Source organism: Chiloscyllium punctatum, chromosome 17 (assembly GCF_047496795.1).
Source record: "Chiloscyllium punctatum isolate Juve2018m chromosome 17, sChiPun1.3, whole genome shotgun sequence".
NCBI classification, from domain to species: domain Eukaryota; kingdom Metazoa; phylum Chordata; class Chondrichthyes; order Orectolobiformes; family Hemiscylliidae; genus Chiloscyllium; species Chiloscyllium punctatum.
Window position 1 is genome coordinate 18,477,441 of NC_092755.1, and position 24,601 is coordinate 18,502,041.

Consider the following 24,601-nt stretch of genomic DNA (forward strand, 5'->3'; position numbering starts at 1 on the left):
CGACAGCAAGGAGACCAGAATTAAAGGCAATATTACAAAAGTGGCCAAACCAATGTCCTGTACAGATGTAATGTGTCATGCAAACGCTTAGACTCAAAGCACGTACCAACAAAGGGAAGATCACCGAGTGCCCTCTTCACTGCGCTGTCTACCTGTGACCGCACTTTCAAGGAACGGAGAACCTGCACCACAAGGTGACACAGTAGCTCAGTGACTAGAATTGCTGCTTCAGAGCGCCGCGATCTGGGTTTAACTCCATCCTTGAATGACAGCCTGTGTGGTGTTTGCACATTCTCCCCGTGTCTGCATGAGTTTCCTCCGGATGTTATGTTTTCCTCCCACAGTATAAAGATATACAGATAAGGGCAGATTAGCCTTGCTAAATTGAGTAATGTACCCAGGGATGTGTAGGCGAGGTGGATTAGTCATGGGAAATGCAGACTCAGCGGGATAAGGTAGGGGTTTGTCCAGTGGAATACTGTTTAGAGTTTCGGTGTGGCCTCGATAGGTCGAATAGCCTGTTTCCACAATGCAGGGATTCGATACTTTCCATGGAGTTCGCCTTGATTGGCAGCTTTCGACAGGAACCTAACTACATGTCTTGCCTTGATTTGTCTTTCCAAAATGCAACACCTCACATTGAGCTAAAATTAACTCCATCTGCCACTCCTCGGTTCACCTAAGCAAAGTCCCATTATAGTCTGAGAGATATTCTTCACTGTCGACTACAGCACCAAATTTGGTATGATCTACAAACTTACTGACCATACTCAAATGCAAATGATTTGTGTAAGTGACAAAAGGCAGTGGACTCATTATTGATCTTTGTGGTACGCCACTGGTCAAAGGTCTCCAAGTTTAATGAACAATTGTCACTGTCATGCCCTGTCTCTAATATTCAAGAAAACTTTGGATCTAAATGGTTATGCTCCCTGCGACCACCAGTCTTGCCCCTCTCACCAATGGGTACACATTGGCTCTGGACTCTCTGGAACCAAGTTTTGATGGTCTTGCATTTTACAACCATCCCTTTACCTGTGAATAGGGTATTCCAATCAGCCTTTCACAGGGCTCACCCAACACTTTCAAAACTGGCCTTGTACAAAGTTAGAACTTTAATGTTTACATCAGGTCTTTCCTATTCCAACACTAATTTAAAACTAATATTTATGTGTATCAGACTAGTAAGTTAAATAAACACTTCCTGCCCCTCTGTAACTGGCTCGAGAGGCTGAATGGGCGCCTCGTGGCCCTCTCTAAACCACTGGAAACGCTGGATGGCCTCCTCCTGTCCTTGTGTAACAGATCCGAGACATTAAATAACACAGCAACCCCTGGATTACGAGCAGCCGTTAAACTGCATCTGATGGAGGTCCATCCCTTCTCAGTTACAGAAACACAAACAACACAATGTACTCCAGGTGCCCTCTCAGTAACACCTCATACAGCTGCAGCGACACCTCCCTTCGTTTTGAATGATTCTGTTGGCAAAATGTGCCAATATTCTAGATTTCCACCTTTTCAAGTAGTAACAGGCTAATATGGGCTGAATGGCCTCTCTTATCCCCTTGTAAGAGGGCCATAGGGACAGAATTGCTTCGGCCAGTTGCTGAGCAGCACTCTCAATGCTCTGTCGCAAGGTTATGAAAGGATTTGATAACAGGGCACTTAAAACCAGGAGGAGCCTCACACTGGTCAATAAGTGTTATACATTGGGTTAAGGTATCTAGAAACTTGCATACCTAATTTTTTTTATGCAACCGGTCTGTTATTTTATAATTGCCTTCTTTCATAAACAGAGGGGAACATATATAGACCCCTGCAGTGTCCTGTTAATACTTTCATATACTAGTTTTAAAAAAGATTTAAAGGTTTATGGTCCATCCCTCAGCAACCCTCATCCATTCCATCCAATCCAGTAAATGTTCCCTTTTATAGTGATATGAAAAGTGATGTGTGGAACTGGTTAACTGAGCCTGTTTGTTTAGTCATGATTTGGAGATGCTGGTGTTGGCCTGGGGTGTACAAAGTAAAAATCACACAACACCAGGTTATAGTCCAACAGGTTTAATTGGAAGCACATTAGCTTTCGGAGAGACGCTCCTTCATCAGGTGATAGTGGAGGACACACTTCTAAGGCTTAGAATTTATAGCAAACAATTTACCAGTGTGATGTAACGGAAATTAGACATTGAAAAATACCTTGATTGTCTGTTGAGTCTTTCATCTGTGAGAATACAGTGATAGTTTCATTTCTTTCATGTGTAAATCACAAAATTATTTTCTTTTAAAGTTGCATTCTCAGGTTAGCTGTAATAATAAGTGATAGCTAGACAATATGTTGAAGGTGTTCGCCCCCTGTGTTCTCTGTCTATACCATGATGCTTAGATTGATTATAATCTGAAAGGTGAGATAACAGAGGTTTACATGAACTAATGCAGTTTTTGAGCAAAGTACAATGTAACACTGCAAGTACGAATTCACCTCACAAAATATATGTGTGCATGTGGGTCAATGTCTGTTTCTGTGTGGGTTTGACTTGGTTGTGAGTGTGAGAGGGAGTGTATTTATATGTATACTGATGTAGAGTGCCTTAAGTCTGTGAAGGGGTGCATGTGTGAGTGTGGGAGTGTGTGCATGTCTGGGGTGGGGGGAGTTGAGTATCAGTGAGAGAGAGTGTATATGTGTGTGCATGAGTGTCGAGTGATCTATGTCTCTGATCGGATGCCTGTGTGAGTGTGGGTGTCTGTAAGTGTGTGTGTGAGTGTCTGTGTGCTGTCTGTGTACATGTGTGTCCGTATGTATGTGCGTGTATAGGAGTGCCTGTGTGTGTGTGTGTGTGTGTGTGTGTGTGTGTGTATAGTGCAATGGTAGTCACCTGTAATGTGACATGAACCCAAGGTCCTGGTTGAGGCCCTCCCCATGGGTACCGAAATTCGCTATCAGCGTCTGCTCGGCCACTGTTCGCTGCTGCCTGTCCCGAAGTCCATCTTGAAGGATGGTCACCAGAAGGTCCGAGGTTGAATTTCCTGGACCAGGACCACTGAAGTGTTCCCCAACTGGGAGGGAATACTCCTGTCTGTTGACTGTTTTGCAGTGCCCATTCATCCGTTGTTGTAGTCTTTGCTTATTATCCCAGTGTTTGTTCAGTGACTGTGATTAATGCCAATCTCCATGGATTCTAATTATCCCAATTGAGGGTTTCCATCTTTTAATCATAAATGGGCGACGTTCAATGTGTTATCCCATAACATGAACGGGAGCATCACCGACTGCACTGACAGGGATCACCAGAGAGAGGGGGAGGAGAGATCAGAATCTGACAACATTAGACTGGATTGTTCCAGCAATGGATCAGAATCTGAGAACATTAGACTGGAATGTTCCAACAATGAATCAGAATCTGAGAACATTAGACTGGAATGTTCTAACAATGAATCAGAATCTGAGAAATTAGACTGGCATGTTCCAAAAATGTATCCGAATCTGGGAACATTAGACTGGCATGTTCCAACAATAGACAGAAGTTTATCCAATTATGTTTGGTATCTTTCTGCATTTAATTGGTTGTCGTTATCATTGTGGATCTATTACGCTCTTCTCATTATTCAGTATGTTTATTATCCTTTCCTGGCTTTCGTCTGTGATCCTGGTAAGTGTCACCGTCCAGATTTTTCTTTCTGTAAACCGGTTATGACTGTTTTACTGTTCTTTTCTCTCGTCCACACTTCTTGTCCTATTATCTTCCTGTTGAAACTCTCAATCCATAGATTCACTCTACAGATTACTACGAACTACATCAAAGAATGTGTTCCATTCCTGTCTGCCTCTCTGCTCTGGCAGTGTTACTCATGGGTCTCGATGTTGGCCCAATCATTTTCAGCTGAGAACTACAATTTATTGTATCATTGCCCTTGTTAGTGCAGTATTAACTGCATGGAGATCATTCTCTAATGTTCTGGTTACAAACTCCACTTCCTTCCACTGTTTCCATCCCGTCCCTGGCCAATATCTGCGGCTGAAGCAGACAAGTCACAACTGTGGGAGATCCTTTTGACCATGAGCTGATTCCTGACACCATGCCCTGCTATTTCCGACTTGTAATACTCACCACCCCAGAATATATCTCACTGGTTTATTCCATCTGCTGTTTGAACCTTAAGCTATGAAATACAGTCTTAAGGAAGCCAAAAATCTGCCGCTGACACTCCCGGCTTCAAACCTGCCGAAGCAAATCTGATTCGAACTCACACCAAACACCCATCCATCTGTCATTGATGTGTATGCCGACGTATATTGCTATTGTGTCTGGCAATGCCTTTATTTTGACATTCTCAAACACTTTATCTCATCTGTCCATGAAACTTCTCTCGTTCTCTCCCTGTTGATTAACAAAAAGCCTGCCAGTTGTTCTTATTTACAATAATATCCTCCATGTGCGGTCCTTCTCAAACAATGAGTTTCGCATTCAACCACGCCTATCATACACATACACACACTCTCCCTCAGTTTCTGATGAACACTCAAACGCAGCAAATCTTCCCATTGTAGGCAGTAATCTGATGCGAGTATGGTTCCCATATGATAGTAAAGTTTGCAATACGTTCATGCTGTGCAGATAGTGCAGTTTACTGAGCAACACACTAACCTGCTCTGCACAGCTCTCCATGCTGGGCTGTCATCTTGCCCCAGTTTATGTTGTTTGTGGTGTTCTGTCAAGCAGATTCAGAATTTGATGTAACAAACCATTCCAGCTGATCTGACAATGCCTTTATTCAATGTTGTCATTCTTATGAGTTTACTCTCGAAGATCTCACTTCTCCAGTTAGACCCACTGCCCTGTCTTTTTCCCCATATTTCCACAACATCTTTTCAGTTAATTAACTGTCTCTTTCTGTCTTTAATGTGAATCGCTCTGTCCCTCTGTATCTTTCCCTGGCCTTTGTTTATGGCTCTCTAGTGTATCGAATGCTGGCATTGTGTAGCTCAGAAAGAGTGAAATGGTGTGTGTCAGGCTGTTGTTCACTTCCCGGCATGTCCCATGTGATGGTCCCTGGATAGGGATGTTTCAGACGTTATGAGACACATCCTTGTAACTTGGTCTGTACCTGTATTTGTCCCTCTCAGGTGGTCTTCCGTTCGAGGAAGCCCCTCAAGTAAAGGGCCAGGGATCTAAATTGTGTGACAATACTGTCAATTTTTTTAAAAAAGATTATTTTCTCCTTTCATTAAATAAGAGATCTTAAAGGCCAAACTGCCTACTGAAAACGACTCAAGTAAATGACTTACGATGCTTTTAGGGTTTATAATAAATAGCAGTAACAACGGCCGTGTAACTTATCTCCAGTTGCTACTCTCTCTGAATCCTAACTTGATGCTGATTCCTCCTGGATTGGAGAACTGTATGCAAGAATGTATGTCTGAATGTTTCATTTTTCCAAGAGCTTTGTTTATGGGATGTTGGTATATTGGAACAGTTCATCTGTAGAAGGTACTGTATCCATTATTCGGTTCTGGTTTCCAATAGTTAAATCATTCTAAATTCCTCTTCATTTTTTATGGATTTTCATTAGAGTCATTAAGTATCTTGTGGTTTGCTTAATGGTGAGTGGTTTGACTAGTAGCATCACATCTGGAACTCCCACTTCACATCTACCTTTAAAATAAGGAAAGATTGGCATCCAAGCTACCTTCTTAAAATAGGTTGAGGCAGTCTGATTGGTCTATAGCAAACTGGGGTTTCTTGTCTGGTTCTATATCGATAATACCAAACTGGTTTCGAATTCCAATCCCTACAGTGTGCAAAGAAGCCATGCGACCCAACAAGTCCACACCGATCCTCCGAGAAGTAACCAACCCAGACACATTCCTCTACCCTATTATTACACATTTACCTCGACTCAGGCACCTAACCCACACATCCCTGAAAACTATGAACATCTAACCATGACCAATTCACCTGACATGCACATCTTTGGGTTGTGGGAGGAAACCAGAGCATCCAGAATAAGCTCATGCAGACACTGGAGAGTATGCACCAAGGGGTTCAACGGTCGCGTATGGTAGTTGTTCGTGTCTTTGGATCCAGATGTTGAATTCGGTTTGTTTAACAGTGTTTTATGCATAAAGATTATTTCAATCATTAAGAGTTCTCTGGGTGTGGAAGAAATGAAGTTGGGGGTTTTACAAAAGGTAATGAAGGCAAAGCTGTCGGAATTGGCAGACAAGCTGGAGTTGGGGTTGTTTGTCTGTGAGAAAATGAGAGATAATTACAGCTAGAGCTTGGCAATTACATTTGGTGGAAACGCCATCAGAGTATTTGGAAATGGCTAGAATTCAATTTCAAATGAGGCGCCTTGAACATGAGAAGGAATTGAGACAGTTTGAATTATGATGAAAAGTAGAAATAAAAGAAAAGGAAATTAAGAAGAAAGAGAGAAAAATGGAGAAGAAAAGCAGAGAGTTTCAACATCAAAAGTTAATAATTATAGAGGAAAGTTGGCATATAAGGTCGAGATGAAGGTAGATGGCAGGCTGGATAAGGAGGATAGTGAGGATGAGCAACCCCATAGTAGCCAAAGGCCTGATGGGGATCTGTTTAAATAAACCCAGGCATTATCTAAATTTGATGAGGAGAATGGGGGAGCCTTTTGAATTTCATTTGAGAAAGCGGCTAAACAAATGCAGTGCCCAGTGACCATGTGGATTTAGTTGATTCGAACAAAGCTGAGAGGTATTTGCATCCCGATCGGAGGTGGTACCTGAGGAGGAGGAGGAGGTGAAGAAAGCCATCTGAAGGGCATATGAGCTTGTGCCAGAAGCTGACAGACAGCGTTACAGGAATCTAAAATAGTGTCCCTGGTTAAACGCACATTGAGTTTGAAAGAATCACACAAAGTAATTTTGAAAAGTGGGGAAGGGTATTTAAAACAGAGTAAACCTATGACACTGTTAGAGAGATTCCTACTTTGGAGATTTTCAATAATTCAATTCCTGCATTCGTGGGAACTCGCGTGGAAGAGCAAAGAGTTAAAATGGCAAGATTAGAAGCTGAAATGGCTGATGATAATGATTTGGTTCAGAAATCAAAGGCTGGTTTCTGTGAGGAATTGAGAAGAATGTGCGAGATCTTCTTCAAACATATCCCTGTGAGAGTAAGGTTAATTGGCATAGGCCAGGAGTACAGGTAAATGGGTTGCAGCATTAAGAGGCACAGGAGCATGTAATTCTTTTAATGTGAGACATGAGGAGCTATGTCATTCAGAAAGACTATTGGAGAGATTAGAAGTGCTCTATTACGTAATGTGTGGTGGGAGCGTCCAGTGGAAACATCAACAGATTTATTCCACAATAGGGAAGGAGGCCTTGAGCTTGGTGTTGGCATTACAACATTCCAGCAGTTAAATTACCAATAACATACCTGAGACTATAACTGATCGTGACCTCTTAATGTTTTTGAAGAAGTTTGGAGAGAATAATACCAGTCTGTTTCGATTGAGCTTATTATTGCTGCGATTCAATTTGAAATTATACGGTTGATAGGTCGAGAAACCTAAGATTTGACACATTGTGGAGACTTGGATGAAGAAAGACAAAGGCATTCTGTGGCAGGCGTAAAATGACTGAAATCGAATCGAGTTGTGAACATTTGTATGCTCAGAGTCAATGTAATATATATGCATTGCAGTCTACTAATAGAGGATGATTAGCAGGTCTAAAATTCATCCATCTTTCTATATTGATGGATCATTTTATTAAAGGTGAGTTGTGAGTTTACTATCACTGTAAAGAGGTTATGTTCTCTTCGGTTGTTTTTGAAGAGAAGTTCTTAACGCAGAGGTGCCGAACTGCTGACTGAACACAGTTTAAATAAATAACTGAGGAGGCCTTTAGGTTTCATTAAATGGTGGTAACAATCGAAGGGCAGTGGCCAGCTCTCCCAGACCAGGTTTTTCTCGTTTAGGTTTTAGCTGCAGCATTCAGAAGCTGTTGGGGATCCTCGAAGGGTTGGAAATATCAATACATGATCCCCAGCTGCTTTTATCTCTGAGATCTCTGTTGATGCTGATATCTCCTGGAACAGAAAATTCCATGTAAGGATCTGTATTTGAATATATCTTTGTGCCAAGCGGTCTATACCAAGAAGGGGCGGTATCTATTGTTTGTGTAAGTGTTTCAACATATAAGCTATCCCAAAATATTCTTTTCTTCGATTGGATTTTAAATAAAGCATTTGAATAGATTGCATTTTACTTAGTATCGTGAGGTTTGACCGGTCACAATGTATCTGAAACGCACACTTCACATCTATGTTTAAAATAAGGATAGGTTTGGGTCCAAACGGCCTTCTTAAATTATTTTGCGGGGATCTGGTCTGGTCCACAACACTTGTAGCCGAGGGGTTTCTGACTGACTCCTGTTATTGGAAAGTTAGTGGAGGTGCTGGGGATGGTTTGCTGGAGGTTGCCTTTGAGCTGCCTCAGACATTCAGGGAGACCTGAGGATTTGGTGACCCCACTCTGGATGGAGCATGGGGACTGTAGTTACAGCATCTCAGCCTGCAACATGAACAACAAATGGAGTAGAGGCTGCAGACAGGGGAATCTCTGAAACCACGCAGTGAGTGCGTGTGGGGAAAGGGATCTGCTGGACCCACCCCGGGTTTTCCAGGAACAGCTTCCCAAGCTCCACTTAACCCAGGATCAGAGAGTGAGGGGACCCTGACTGGACAAGGAGCTGGTCATAGAGCAGTGTCACCTCCTTCAACACGACCTGAAGCTTCACACCAGAGAGCGGGTGGTGCTGTCATTGGCTGTTAGGGTCACAGTTCCATTCAGCTTCTATGATCCAGAACTTTCCAGTCAGGACTGGGTGACATATTCATCATTTCCCAGTATCTCCACAACAGTGTCACCATTCGGTGATGGAGGATCTATATGGTGGATGAGGGCAATACATTGTTTCTCCCAAAGCAGGGAGCCGCCGGGTGTATCCAGTATAGTGGGTTTCCCGATGGTGTACATGGCATCTGCGGAGTAGCCATGTCAATGTGGAGAGGTAGAGGAACTGAAGGAGTTCTCTCTCTATTAATGTTGCAGCGTGCCCATGCACACTACATCATGTTGGTGAATACCCACTGCCCTGGCAGCAGTCACGGCCTCTTCATTCAGAAGCAGTCAGCCATTCCCATCGTCATCGGGTGTCCACGTCGAAAGAAATGAATATATCTTGGATAAAGGCCGTCCCCTTGATGCACGTTTCAAAACACCATCCCCACCACCAATCAACCACATCAAAGTATTCCATGTGTACGGAGAGCAATGGGGTCACTTGGAGAGTGAAGGACCAGAAAATCAGGGATGGAGCAAAACCTCGCATGTCTGAACGGATCTCAGTGAACCCCCCAGTACACAGTTTCATGAAGTCCTGTAATCCCCCTCCATTTCAGTAACATACGGCTTTCCATTATTCCTGTAAATGGAATGACAGGTTATATCATGTTAAATTCCACCTGCAAAGCTATTATCTATTGCCTTTACCTCTCTGAATCTATCTGTAGACCCTCCACCCTCGCTTGATAATTTAATCTCTTGCTTATCACCAGCGACATCACCAAACTCAGCATCTGTATATCTGTTCCATCCTCCTGATCATTAATATAGATTGTAAGTAGTTGAGGACCCAGCGCTGGTCACTGTGTGACCCTACTGGTTTCTTCTCTCTAACTGATTGTGACTGATTTATCCTGAGTGCCTGCTTCCGGTATGATACTCAGGCCTCCCCCATTCCTGTGCAACACAGTCGAAAGGTTGAATAAGAACAAGGAGCATCTGTGAGGAATCCAACCCCTCGAACCTGCTCCGTCATTGAATAGCATCATGGCTGATGTCATCGCGACCTCTGTTCCACTTTCCTGCCATCTCTCCATCCTAAAACTCTTGTCTCTTGTTGTAGATTGTGCCACAGGGAAGAAAGTCGACTCCACAACTACACTTACAATTACTTTTAGCATTTTACAGACCTCAATGAGATCTCCTTTTATTCTTATAAACTCGAGAATATAGGCCTGAACTGCTCATTTTCTCTTCATAAGACAAACACTTCAAACATGGAATCAATCGGATGAAGCTCTTTTGAATTGCCTCCAATGCAAATGCCTCATTCTGCAGGACACCCAAACTGTACTCCAGTTGCAGCCTCATTAATGCCTTGCGTAGTTACACCAACACTCTCTACCTTTCTACTCTATCCTTTTATAAATAAACACTGAAATTATGCTTGCATTACTTGCAGTACCTGCAGGCAGGTGTTCTGTGATATTCAAGCAGACCTCCAGATCCCTCTGCACCTGAGCACTTTGATCTTTCTCTCCATTTAGGTAATAATTTGTCTTTCTATTATATTGGCCAACTTGAATAGCCCCATATTTATTCACTTTAATTTTCCTTGCCAAATGTTGGCCCATTCACCCAGCCTATCCATATAGTTTTAAAATCTCTTGCATCAGCATTCCGAAGTAATTTCCCACCGATGTTAGTGTCATCTGAAAACGTGGTATCGTATTTTCTATCCCTTCCACCGAGTACAGTAGTACTATCGATCGCAAAGGAGAACTGAAATCATTGGCACCCCAGAAATTGCCTTTGCCAAAAGAAATTTAATCCACCTGACTCCATTTTGTTGGATAAGCAATCTCCATCCAAGCTAATAAATTACTCCTAAACCCATGTTGTCTGATATTACTACTTACTCTTTGGAGAAGCAACATATCCAAAGCCTTCAGGAAGACCAGATACATTCCATCTCCAGGAATCCTACTATCGACCTTGCTTGTCACATCTTTAAGTAACTCAATCAAACACTTCAAACCTAATTTATCCTTTGTAAAACCAAGTTGACTCCAATGGATTGTGGTTTAACTTTGCAAATGTCCTCAACAATGGATTATAATAATTGTCTTCAATTACAATAGTTTTTCGTTACGTTTTCCTCACAAATGTATACAGTTATTATAATTTCTTCCCTTTCAAAAACGTTTACATTTTCTTTGAATTCCTGTTTAACAGGCAAAATTTTTTAAGAGATCTGCTCCAATTGCTGCTTGAGCCATGTGTGGCTGACAGGACTGATCATTCTGCTGGTGTACAAAATCTATGGGGTGACGTCTTTGTGCTGTTCCCATGTTGTCGTCTCCAAGGCCAGAATGACCTTCTATCAATGATGATTTAGGGGGTTGAGGGATTATGGAATCCTCCAGTTGCTGTGTAACATTTTGAGGGGCTGATGGGTCTTCTCGTACTTCTCCATAACAGGTGGAGACACTGAACGATCTCCTCATGTATCCTGGAGATGGGACCGAAGGAGTGATTGGTCTTCTCTTGTTCCCAAACAACAGACATGTGTCTGTTGTTCCCAAACAACAGACATGTGTCAGACATTACCTCTTCCTTTCTCATGAAAGAAGTGTCAGATTTTTATTATCCTTATCCAACTCCCTTGAAATCGGCTCGGTGAGTCTGAATGGCCTCCTATTATCCCAGTGTAACAATCTCCAGTCACTGTGTGACCTCTTCCAATTCCTATGTTACAGACTTGAGGAGGGTGAATGGACTGATCCTGTTGCTGTTTAACAGGATACTGGTGCAGCATGACCTACTGTTATAGGCTCGAGTGGCTGATTGGCCTCCTTCTGTAAATGTTTGTCAGGGTCCAGGGGCTGAATAGCCTCGTCCTGGTTTGGTGTAACAGGGTCGAAGGCCTGAATATCCTCCTGTTGTTCCTTTGTAACAGGCAGGAGAACGGAATGGATTCCACCAGCATTTGTGTAATTCGCTTCACTTGTTGACTCCTTTTGTCATCTATGTTGAAATCGGACAATCTTTAATTTATGTAAACTCCAATGGCTACTGGGTCAACCTGATCATCCTTTCGTTATAAACTAGCACCTTAATTGCAGGAATAATCTCTGAGCTGCTTCCAATATTACAACACCCTTTCTTCATTGAAGAGACTAAATCAGTACACACTATTCCAGATGTGATCTCACTAAGACCCTGTACAGCAGCAGCAAAACTTTACCAGCCTGTTGTAAAGTTGTAAAGTTCCCACCCAGGTTAGAGCTGTCTCAGCTCTGGGGGAAACAGAGCATTGTTGGACTATCATTGTCCTTCTCTACTCCACAGCATAACGGGAGATGTGGAGAAATTAATGTTTGAGAAGATCATAAATGATATGGCGAGATGATCTCTACCATTAATCTCCCCAGACCCCACATCGCTCAGATTCCACAGAATCTAGTAAGGTGGAGCGCAAAAACAGCAAGGAGGAGCAAACATTGATGGGAGTTATATATTAAAGTGAAAGCTGCAATGCAAATGCTGGACATGTTATAAAACAGGAAATGAGATATACACATTTGTGGGTACTTCAGTTATAATGTACTGTTTAAATTATATCTAAACTGTGTTAACCCAATTGAATGCTAATGCTGGGGAAAATGGATTTCATGACCACGTGTGAGATGGTTTACATGAACATTATGTTGAGCACTGAGCTAGAGATCAGGTTATTTAGGAATTGGTGTTGAGTGATCAGAATAGCTAATTGAATTTTTTGCTGGAAAGGACCTTTTGGGAACAGTGACCACAATGTATTGGTTTTCTTTTATGCTGTTTGAGTACACGGCGATTTTTTTTTTAAGTAACCGTTATAAATCTGAGTCATGCAAAACATGAAGGTATGAGGAGAAAGTGGGAACTACAGATGCTGGAGATCAGAGTCGAAATGTGTTGTGCTGGAAAAGCACAGTCAGGCAGCATACTAAGAGCAGATAAATCGATGTTTTGGACATAAGCCCTTCATCAAGAATTAAGCTATAGGCCAAGGGTGCTGAGAGATAAATGAGAAGGGGGTGCGCCAAGGGGGAGGTAGGTGGGATTGCGATAGGTAGATGAAAATGATAGGTGATGAAAGGAGACAGAACAGCTCATCTACTGCATCCATTAAACACGATGTGGTCTTCTCTACATTGGCGAGGCAGGACGACAACTTGTGGATCATTTTAGAGAACATCTCTGGGACAGCCACATTGAAAAACTCCATTGTCTTGTGGCTAAGCACTTTAACTCTCCTTCCCACTCTACCAAGGACATAAGAGTCCTGGACCTGCTCCATCACCAAACCCGAGCCACCAGAAGCCTGGAGGAAGAAAGCCTCCTCTTCTGCCTTGGGAACCTCCAACCACAGGGATCATAGTTGATTTCACCATTTCCCCATTTCCCCTAATCCCATTTATCCCACTCCAACCTTCCAAGTCACCACCGCCCTTTTGAATGTTTCTATGTGTCCACCTTCCTCCCTATCAATCTGGTCCACCCTCCTTCCTCTCCCTCCGACTATTCCTTTCAACCCCACCTTCATTTAACTATTAGATGAAAGGAGGTAGAGTAGAAAAATGCCAAGTGTTGCAGTAAGCCAGTGGATTTAGTGAAATATAGACCCAGCAAAGGATGACCAAGAAACTGAGAAGAAAATCAAAAAGCGAAAAAGCGTGCAAACGAAAGAAAAACATAAAGACTGCTAAAAAGCGTCTATCAATCTATGGAAACAAATAAAAACAAAGCCAAATATGGAACAGTTGGTGTGCGTTCAGGATAATTTATTGCAGAGAACAGAGGAATCGCAGACACAAAGAAACTGTTTCTATTCCTTATCTTCATGGAAGATTGCCCAGAAAGTCTCCCAGAAATACCCAGAGACCATGGGACTTGTGTAAGTAAAGTCTAAGATCATTCTTATCAGTGATGAGGTTATCTTTGAAAAGAAAGCTGGATTGAGTATTTATAAATCTGATAGATCAGATGTGGTTCATACAGGAATTTCAGAGGAAGCAGCAATAGATATGTTGATTGCATTACGGATTTTCACTTTATTTTCCAACACATTCCCGAAAGGCATTTAGCCAAACTGGATAAGGCAAACGTTACAACTATTGACCAACAATTTAAGAAAGGATGAATTTGGAGAGTGGTGAACTACAGACCAATTACCTTGTCATCCGCAGCCATGTATCTGTTGGACTCGATTACAAAGAACATGCTCCTAGATATATAGAAGGTAATAACATAACGGGGGAGTGGGAGAATGTACCGATGAAAGGAAAACCAGAAGTGGCAAACATGTTTTGGAATGGTTTGAAGATGATTCTTGTGGACATAGGCAATGAAGAACAAATGGATAACGTATAGTTAGATATTCATGAGCTTTTTTAAAGAACTCACACACTAAGCTCATAAGAAATGTTAAACTGAGAGGTATGAGGAAGAACATATGCAAATGGGAAAGTAAAAATTAGGTTTACATTCATGTGAATGTAATTGGAATATAGAGGATGTCGTGCACCAGTTGCATCGAGCGTTGGTGAGACTAAACTTAGACTATTGTGTATCGTTCGGAGTCCCAATCTAAGAAAGAATATACTGACTACAGAGGAACTGCAAAAGGTATTATCCAAATTAACCCCTAAGTTGGCAAAGTTGTCTGACGGGGTGACTCAGCGTGTAATCTCGAGTTTCGACACAGGAGAGGTGATTGTAGTGAATCTTAGGAACATCGAAAGGACTGAATAACAGAGGGACATGGAGAAGTACAAGTAGGCGAGATCTGTGAGAATCCCACGATATTCTACACGGACAAGTAGAACTGAATAATCAGCAAACAGTGAATGTCCATTCGAAACAAAAGGGGCAATCTGTGTGTCAAGTTGGAGAACATTGATGGATTGTAACATGAAACCTTCACATCTATTTTACTTGGGAGAAGGAGGATGCAGGTACAGAGTTCAAAAAGATGGACTGGACAACTCTTGAACAGATTGATGTAAAATATGAGCAGGGATTTGAGGCTTTGTTCTGTATAAACTTGGACCAATCTCCATGTCTGAATGAGTTGCATCACAGGTGGCTGTTAGGGTCAAGGGAGGAAAGACCCTGACTGAATATTTTAATTAGAATCTGACCATAGGGGAGGTGCCAGAGAACTGGAGAACTACTAATACGATTCCACTTCACAGTAAGGGTGGGAGAGATAGGCCAGGTTACTATAGACGAGCGAGTTAGATCACTGTTAAGGAAACTACTGGATAAAATAGGGAAGGACAAAATTGAACTCCAATCAGAGTCGCAAGGTTTGGTCAGGAATAATTATCATGAGTTTATCAGAAGGGAGTCGCATCTAGTGGATTTGATTGAATTAGTTTGAGGAGGTCAATTGTTTAGTTTTGTAGGAAGGCATTTGACAAATTTCCAGCTGGGAAACTGAGAAATAATGTAACATCTCACAATTCGAAGCATAACTTGACAAGTTACAAGGAAGATTGTCTTAGTGGAACGAGGCAGAGGGTGGTGGGAGAAGGCTGTTTGTGTGACTGGAGACCAGTGTCCCTTGGTGTACCACAGGGATCAGTGTTATGACCCTTATTGTTTGTGTTATTCATAACAAGAAACAGATGTGAATGTGGAGGGGGCTAGGTGGAGAGTGGTGGAGGTGTGACAAGTAAGTGTATGTTTGACATAAAGATTGACTGGTTGGTTCGCAGTGAGGAGGGTGGCCTTAAGTTACAGGAAGATGCAGATGATTGGTCAGATGGGCAGATCAATGGCAGATGGAATGTAACCCTAATAAATATGAGGTGATGCGCGTTGGGAGAAGGAACCAGGCAGGGGAGGACTCAATGAATGGCAGCACACTGGGAAGCTCAGATTGTGCTTCTCCACATATCCTTGAATGTGACTGGTCAGGTTAATGGACTAGTTAAGAATTGGACCTTGGGTGTAGCGTTTCCTTATCAGGGTGTAGATTATAAGAGCTATACAGGGCTTTGGTTCGGCCAAAATGGAATACTGTATGTAGCTCTGGGAAGCACATTCCAGTAAGGATGTGACTGTACTGGAGAGTGTGCAGAGGTGATTCACCAGGATGCTCCCTGGGATGGAGCATATCAGCTATGGAGAGAGGCTGGATAAGCTCGGGTTTTTTACTTTGGAGCAGAGAAAGCTGAGGAGTCCGTGATTCAGGAGGATAAGGCACGGACAGGGTGGATAGACAGCAGCTGTTCCTTTTAGTCAGAGGGTCAAGAACAAAGGAGCATAATTTTAAAGTGAATAGTTTGAGGTTCAGAGAGGATTTAAATATTTTTTCACCTCGAGGATGTGGGGTTCTGGGATTACTTCCTGAGAGTGGAATTATCACGGGTAACCTCACAATCGTTAAAAACTACTTGAACGAGCACTTGGAAGTGTCATAACATTCCAGGCTACGGGCCTGGTGAAGGAATGTGGGACTAGTATAGATCTTGCGTATTTCTGTTGGCACAGAGTCTATGCTGTGGAGCAGAGTGTATGGTGTGGAAGGTTAATTATTGAGCAGTTTAAAACAGGAATTGATGGCTTTCTGAAGAGTATATTCACAAGGGTTAAAACAGTGGACTGTCATCGCTTGTTAAATCATGCCAATGTGAGAAATATGAGAAAACAAGTGCAGTTTCCTTACAGTTTGAACCAGAGAATAGAGAATGGGGAACAGGGAAAGGGCAGAACTATGAAGCCACTACTTCAGTTCTGTCTTCACAGAACTTTCAAACAATAGTAGGAAAACGAAGTCTGGTGTGGGAAAATGATAGAGTATATTGAACATAGAACATAGTAAGTAAATTGTTTAGGAGAAATTATTGTGGCTGAAAGAAATGGTCATAGGCAACACTAACGTAAATTTATGAAATGGGAATTATGTTTGAGAAACAGAATGGGAGATAAATGAAAGAGAAGCAATGGATGTAAAACATGTTGATTTTTAGAATGATTTTGGTAAAGCTCGAGGCCCAATTTGCAAAATCAAATCTGAGTGGATTGGGGCTAATATATGGCCATGTTTCCAGAATGGGACAGCTGGCAGGAAACGGTGAATAGAAATAAACAGACTCGTCAAGCAACAGCCTGACATTGTCTGTAAGGTATGATTCTGTGAGTATGACTATATCGCAAACACCCCATTACCTACACCGAATATCTCCTGTCTCATCAGCAGCACGGACACAGCAGAAGTGGCGGCACAGTGGTGTACAGTTGGAAGGGAATTGCTCTTGGAGTCCTCAACAGTGACTCCTTATCCCATGAAGTCTCATGGCATTAGTTTGCACATGGGAAAGGAAACCTCCTGCTGAACACCTCCAGCCTCTCTGAACTGATGAATCAGTACTCCTCCATGCTGACCAACACTTGGAGGAAGCACTGAGGGTAGCATGGATGCAAGATCTACTCTGTGTGGGGGATTTCAATGTTCACCACCAAGAGTATCTCAGCGACAGCATTACTGATCGAGCTGGCCAGGCCCCAAAAGGATATAACTGCTCGACTGGTTCTGCGGCAGGTGGGGAAGGAACCAACAAGAGGAAAATACATACTGACCACAGACTTACTAAACTGCCAGTTGCAGAAGTATCTTTCCATGATATTATCGGTAAGAGAGACCACCGCATAGTCATTGTGGAGACAAAGTCACACCTTCACATTGAGAATAACCACCACCATTTTGGGTGGTACTATCACGGTGCTTAATAAGGCAGACTTTGAACAGATCTAGCAGCTCAAATCTGGATGTCTATAAGGTTTTGTGGGTCATCAATAGCAGCCAAATTGTACTCCCGCATAACCTCATGGCCTGGTATATCACCCTCACAACAATTTCCATCAATCCAGAGGATCAACATTGGTTCAGTGGAGTGTGCAGGATGGCAGGAGCAGCACCAGGCATACCTGACAATGAGGTGTCAGCCTGGTGAAGCCACCAATCAGGACTACTTGTGCGCCAAACAGCATAAGCAGTAAGTGATAGACAGAGCGGAGTGATCCCACAAGCAAAGGATCAGATCTAAGCTCTGCAGTCCTTCCAAATCTAGCCGAGAAACGTTGGGGATAATTAAACAATTCACTAGAGGAAGAGATTCCACAAATAACCCCTTCCTCCATGATGGAAGAGCCCAGCACTTCAGTGTATAAGATACGGCTGATGCATTCGCAACAATCTTCAGTCAGAAATGCTGAGTGGATGATCCATCTCAGCCTCCTCCAATGGTCCTCAGCAATTCAGTTACCAGTCAACAGCCAATTCGATTCAGTCCACATGATATCCAGAAACGATTGGAGATACTGGATACTCCAAAAGGTGGATAATCTGACACCATTATGGCAATAGTACTGAAAACTTGGGCTCTATAACTTGCCACACCCCTAGCCAGACTGTTTCAATACAGTTGCAACAATGGCTTTTCCTGATTATGTGGAAAATTACTCCAAGTATCTCCTGTATGTAAAAAGCAGAACAAATCCAATCCGGTTAATTACCACCCCATCTGTCTACTCTCGATCATCACTAAGGTCTCAGTGTTTTTAAGCAGCAAACTGCTCAGCAATACTCTGGTCAATGACGCCCAGTTTGGGCTCCACCAGGGCCACTGAGCTCCTGACTTCATTTACGTGGTTCAAACATGGACAAAAGAGCTGAATTCCAGAGGTGGGGAGAGAAATAGCCCTTTAAATTAAGGCTGCATTCGACCAAGTGTGGTATCAGGGGCTTTAGCAACACTGGAATCAATTGGTATCAGGGGCAAACTCCCTGCTGGTTAGAATCATGCCTGACACGTAGGAAGGTAGTCATGGTCAATAAAGGTCAGTCAACTCAGCTCCAAATCTGAGTCCCTTGAGCAGTGGCCGAAGACTTCTTTCGGGCGACTTCATCAATGACCTTCCCTCCATTTTAAGGTCAGCAGTGGGGAAGTTCGCCAATGATTGTACAATATTCTGCAACATTTGTGGCTCCTCAGATACTGAATCAGTCCATATTCAAATGCGACAAGATCTGGACAGTATCCAGGCTAACAAGAAGCAAGTAATATTCAGGCCACACGAATGCCAGACCATGACCATCACCAATAAAATATAATCTAACCTACCCCTTGGCATTCAATGGTATTACTATCACTGAATCCCCCAGTATCAAGTTCCTGGTGGGTAGTCATCGCTCAGAAACTCACTGGTCTCGCCACATGAACACAATAACTATAAGAGCAGGTCCGAAGCTAGGAATACTGCGGCGAGTAACTCACATCCTGACTTCCAAACGTCTGTCCATCATCGACAATGCATAAGTCAGAAGTGTGATAGAAGAGTCCCAATTTGCCTGAATGAGTGCAGCCTCAACAACACTCAAGAAGCCTTATGCCATCCAGGACAAGGCAACCAGTCTGACTTTCCTTCATCCACAATGCTCCACCATCAACGCTTAGCAGCAGCAGCAGTGTTTTACTATCTACATGCTGCAATAAAATGATTCACTAAAGATCCTCAGAGACCACATTCCCAACTCACGACCATGTCTATCTAGAAGGACAAGGGCGACAGATGTATGGGAATACCATCATCTTCAGGTTTCCTTCCATGCCATTCACCATCCTGACTTGGAATATATCACCGCCCCTTCATAGTCACTGGGTCAAAATCCTGGGATTCCCTCCCTAATGGCATTGGAGGTCAACCACAGCAGGTGGACTGCAGCTTTCAACAAGGAAGCTCACCACCACCTTCTCAAGGGCAACTAGGGACAGGCAATAAATGCTCTCCCAGCCAGTGACTCCGAGATTCACGAAATAAATAAATAGATATTAACAGAGGATGGTTGCTGAGGTGTCGCAGGGATCAGTGCTTGGGGCCCAGCTGTTCACAATGCCCTTTAAACATTTGGTTGCTGGAATCAGATACAATATATCCCAGCCTGCTGACAGCATTAACGAGTGTGGGATTGTGAGTGGTTGAGGAGGATGTAAAAAAGCATCGAGAAGACTAAGACAAGTGGAGTGAATGGGTAAATACGGGACAGCTGGAGAACATTGTGGATAGAGGTGATGGTGGGCCCTTTGGTGGAAATGATAAATTGGCAGCCTACCATTTGAAAGGGATTGGTTGAAACATGTTGATCTACAAAGGGACGTATGCTCCTTTCTGTTGTTTCCTTCTGCATAAACCTCTGAAGCCCATGCAGTGCAGTGAGTTCTGCAACCAGAAGTCAATACAGGGCATGGCATTGGCATGCTGTCCAGTGTACACAGACCCAAGAAGTGGGGAGCTGCAACACTGAAAAGGATCTGCATCTCCCTGTACAGCAGTCACTGAAAGTAATATTGCACAATCAGAAAGCAGTGAGTAAGATAAATGGTGTGTTGACCTTCATTTCAGGGGGATGTGAGTCCAGGAGAAACGGTGTCTTATGCAGCTGTACAGGGCCTTGGTGAGATATCATCTCGAACATTGTGCAGCATTCTGTGCAGTTTTGGTCTCCTTATCTAATAAAGGACAAACCTGACATTGAGGGAGAGCAGTGAAGGATGACCAGATTGATCTCTTGGATGACGGGCTTGTTGTGGGAGCAGATTTTGGGGAGACCGGGCAAGTATTCCATGGGCTTTAGGAAAATGAGTGGATATCTCAGTGAAATATACAAAACTCTGACAGGGTGAGTCAGATTGGAAGCAGAGATGATGATTCCCCTGGCTGGCACAACTAAAACAAGGGGCCATAGTATTAGGTAGAGGCAGTCACTCTGCATTGAGATGAGAATAAATGTCTGCACTCACTGACTGGTGAACATGGGGAATTCGCTCTCACCTGGAAACCAAGACACTGATTAAAAATAAGGATTTAGTGACAGTAAAGGGATGGTGGGAGAGCAGGAGTCCACTGTGGAAATGAAGGATCGACCATCGTTAGATTGAATTGGGTAGCAAACTCGATGGACCAATCGTACTACTGCTCTTCCTATTTTATAGCTTCCCCAAGGCTACTCACATTAACGGACATGTATATCGTGTGGGGTAAGTGCATTGAGGAGATTTTTTCCATGAACTAGAATGGGGGAGGCTCAATGCGTTGTATGATCTACTGCTTTCCCGCTGTTTCTGTGCAGTCTATGGGAAATGTTGTCACAAGCTCTCAGATGTTAGGCAGGGGTTCTCTGCAGGTTCGACAGGACTGTGTTCCCATTACCTTTTCTGACACTGATGCTGAAGCCGGGTGCTCTGTCCGCTTTCATCTTTTCAGACCTTGGAGTTGTTTGATACACATGACTGCCCTTGATTGGCCGTTTCAGAGATCATTGAAATGTTTATCACATGTCAGGGTCTTTGGAGTCACTTTTAGCCCAGCCCAGGAAATCACGGGGGATTCACTTTCTAAAAGTACATTGGAGAAGGAAATTCTGTTTCCAATCGATATTGGCTTCAAGGTCACTGTTACTGACCCCAGATTTTAGATCTCGATATTTTATTAGTTGTGTTTAACTTCCACGAGCTGGCAGAACATTAGCCTGGTCTGGATTAGTAATCCATTGACATTTCCACAACAGCACTATCTCCACATGGGGACCTATCTGAAACCACATTGAACAGGTTATTTCTGTGCTACTTGACAGCTCATCCAAAAGTAACTCCCACCAATTTGACTGTCGTGATGGGACAGAGAGGTGGTAATTGCTTAAATTGTAATTATTCCCTTCTTAGGGGATGGAATTAGCTGAGTAATTTTCCACATTGCCAGGGAGATGTGAGAGTTGGAGCTGGAATGAAACAGCTTCCCCAGGGACACGGCTTGTTGTGCAGCACAAGTCTTCAGTCCCATTGCAGGAATGGAGTCAGGGGCCATTGCCGGACTGGATTCAGGGCCCATTGCCTTTGTTCTATCTACTGTGTTCAGATCTTTCTTCATCTCACGGGCAGCAAATCAAATTGGTTGAAGACTGACATCTGTGATTTCGTGGGCATCATGATGAGGGTGAGGTGGAGTATCGACTCAACACTTCTGGCAGAGGATGGTGCAGATAAAACATTCTTCTCTTTTATACTGGTGTGCAGGTCTGTTCCATTAGTTCGGATGGGGATGTTTGTGGCCCTCTCTTCCGGTCATTTGTTTAATCGTCCAAGACTATTTATGAGTGAACATGACAGGACTACAGGGCTTCGTTCCGATCTGTTGGTCATGACTGGTAGCTTTAATGAGTTAGCATCAGGTTAAAGTTCATGTGATTCTTTAATTCAAATGTTTAATTCACCTGAATCCTTTTCCTTGACAAATACCATCTTGTGTTTAATGTGAATGTGTTTCCTCTGTTTCTCTCCCTGACCATGATTAAGAGCTCTGTCGTGTCAGTGATGCCAGCCTTACGTAGTTTCAGAGCAAATGAATTCTTTGGATTCCCAATCATCTTCACCACATTGTCTGTTTCCTCTTTTGGTTTGATGCCTTATCACTCATGGCTGCCTTGTCCTCCCATGAGTATGTTTCAACTTCTTGGGGTTGAATTGTTGGTATTATCTTCCGAATTATCCCCAGAACCTCCTCCTATTGCTGCTCCATGGTCTTTCCTGCTCAGCTCCCCTTCCAATTAACTCTGGACAGCTACGCCCGCATGTCTGTGCAGTTACATTGCTTAATTATAAACACATTACATCTTGAAGAGAGCGTTAGATATTAACTGAAAGAAGGAGTTTTGAGAGATGGGACACGAAGAATAATTGGTGGACTTCTTAAATAGATACAAAGGGAGTACCAGGGAGAGGATATAGATAAGGAGATGTGGAAAATGAGGCAACCACATTCTCGAAAGCAGAAGATGAACATCACCCAATGTTTTGGCAATGCCTGTGTGCTGTGGTCCTTTGTACAGTTCATGTACAACAGAGTAATATGTTCAAATGCTGAGTCTGATGCCAGAATATTTATCTCCAATAACATGAAAGACACTAGCGTTGGAAAGGACCCCACAGGCCAATATATTGAAGTCCCAGTAGAAAGGGAATTAACTGAAATAAATTGGGACACTAGAATCAAGAATTTAGAGCACACATCCTGGTAAAAATTAGAGATTAGAGTTGGGAATCCCAGAAAAGGAGGGAACGTTGAGAGGATCAAATAATGTTTTAATGATTTATCAATTTTATACATCATATGCATCATTTTTCGTTAACTGTATCTCAGTTGTTCATTTACAATATGTTGTGCACATATGAAAAATGCGACTTATCTGCAAACACACATTGATTAAACAGTGTATATAAAATCACTTTCCACAATTGAAACTGTCCTATTGTCGTATTACCAGGATACATGAACACCAACTGGCCACCAAAAGACAAGTCCCATTATCATCATGTTCTATACATAAAGACAAAGAAGGGCACCACTTTGACTGGGACAAAGCACACACACATGCAAAGGCACTGAAGGACCTTCTTCGAGGAATGGCATTCTAATCAGAAGTCCATCAATAAAAGCATCAATTTAGATCCTGTCTACATTCTCTTGTTAAAATAACCGGAAATGACATCACCCACTTTTAGAAACCAAGATCTATAAATAGACAGGCGGGACATACCACCAGAGCTTCAGCAGAGACTCTCATTGATGATGTCACCTAGTTATGGTGATAAAACGTCTGAAAACAAACCTTCAAGCTCAGTGAACTAACTTGCATACATATAAACTGTTATTTTTATTTTATTAATGAAATTTGGGTGTTCTCTGTCACCCACGTTTTAACAGATTATGATGTGAGGTGAGCTTTTCTGGGTGTGTGATTATAATTAACAAAGGGGTTCGACATTGATGTCACAACAGTTTGGGGCCTTGCCGTGTGGATTTGAACGGATTTGAACAGATTTGGGGTACAAAAGGTCCCAGCAAATTCCAGCACGTGGCAATTAATGACCTGGATCTTCAAATAAAACCGGTGGGAAAATTCGTTTAATTTTGTTAGCTTGTCGCTGGATAAATTAAAAGTGAGAGAAATGGCTTTTAACATTAAGAAAGAGGTTCCCAAATTTTCCAAGGAAGTTTAGAAAGACAGAAGGAGGACATTTTTTAGAATTAGTAAATAGGTTGGAATTGGGTTTAACCAGGGAGAAAAGGGAAGCTGAAATTGTAATGGAGTTGGTCAAGCACTTTGATGTATCAGAGAAACAGGTAACTGCAGGCGAGTTAAAAAAAAAACTAAAATTGCAAATGTGGCAACTGGAGTTAGAAGATAATAAAGGGAAGGAAACAGAGAGAGAAGAAAGAGAAAGAGGAAAAAGAAAGAGAGAGAGGATTTGAAATTCAGAAATTGGGAATTAGACAAGAAAGTTAAATTAACAGGATGGAGATGAAGGCTGAACGCAGGGATGTATAAAACTATGTTAATAACTGGCCATATTTCGGTGAGAAAAATGTCAAAACCTGTTTTATTTAATTTGAAAAAATGGCTAGGCAGATGACGTGTTCAGTGAACTTGTGGGTAATGCTAGTTCAGACTAAGCTGGTGGGCACAGCTGGTGAGGCATATGCAGCGCTGTCAGATGAGGGGTCAGGAGATTGTCAAGATGCCAAATTAGCTATTTTGATTGGTTATGAATTGGTACTAGAAGCATATAGACTGAAGTTCAGAAAAATAGAGACGGAGCCAGGTCAGTCTTCTACTGAGTTTGAAAGAATTAACCACAGTCATTTTGATATGTGGGTGCTG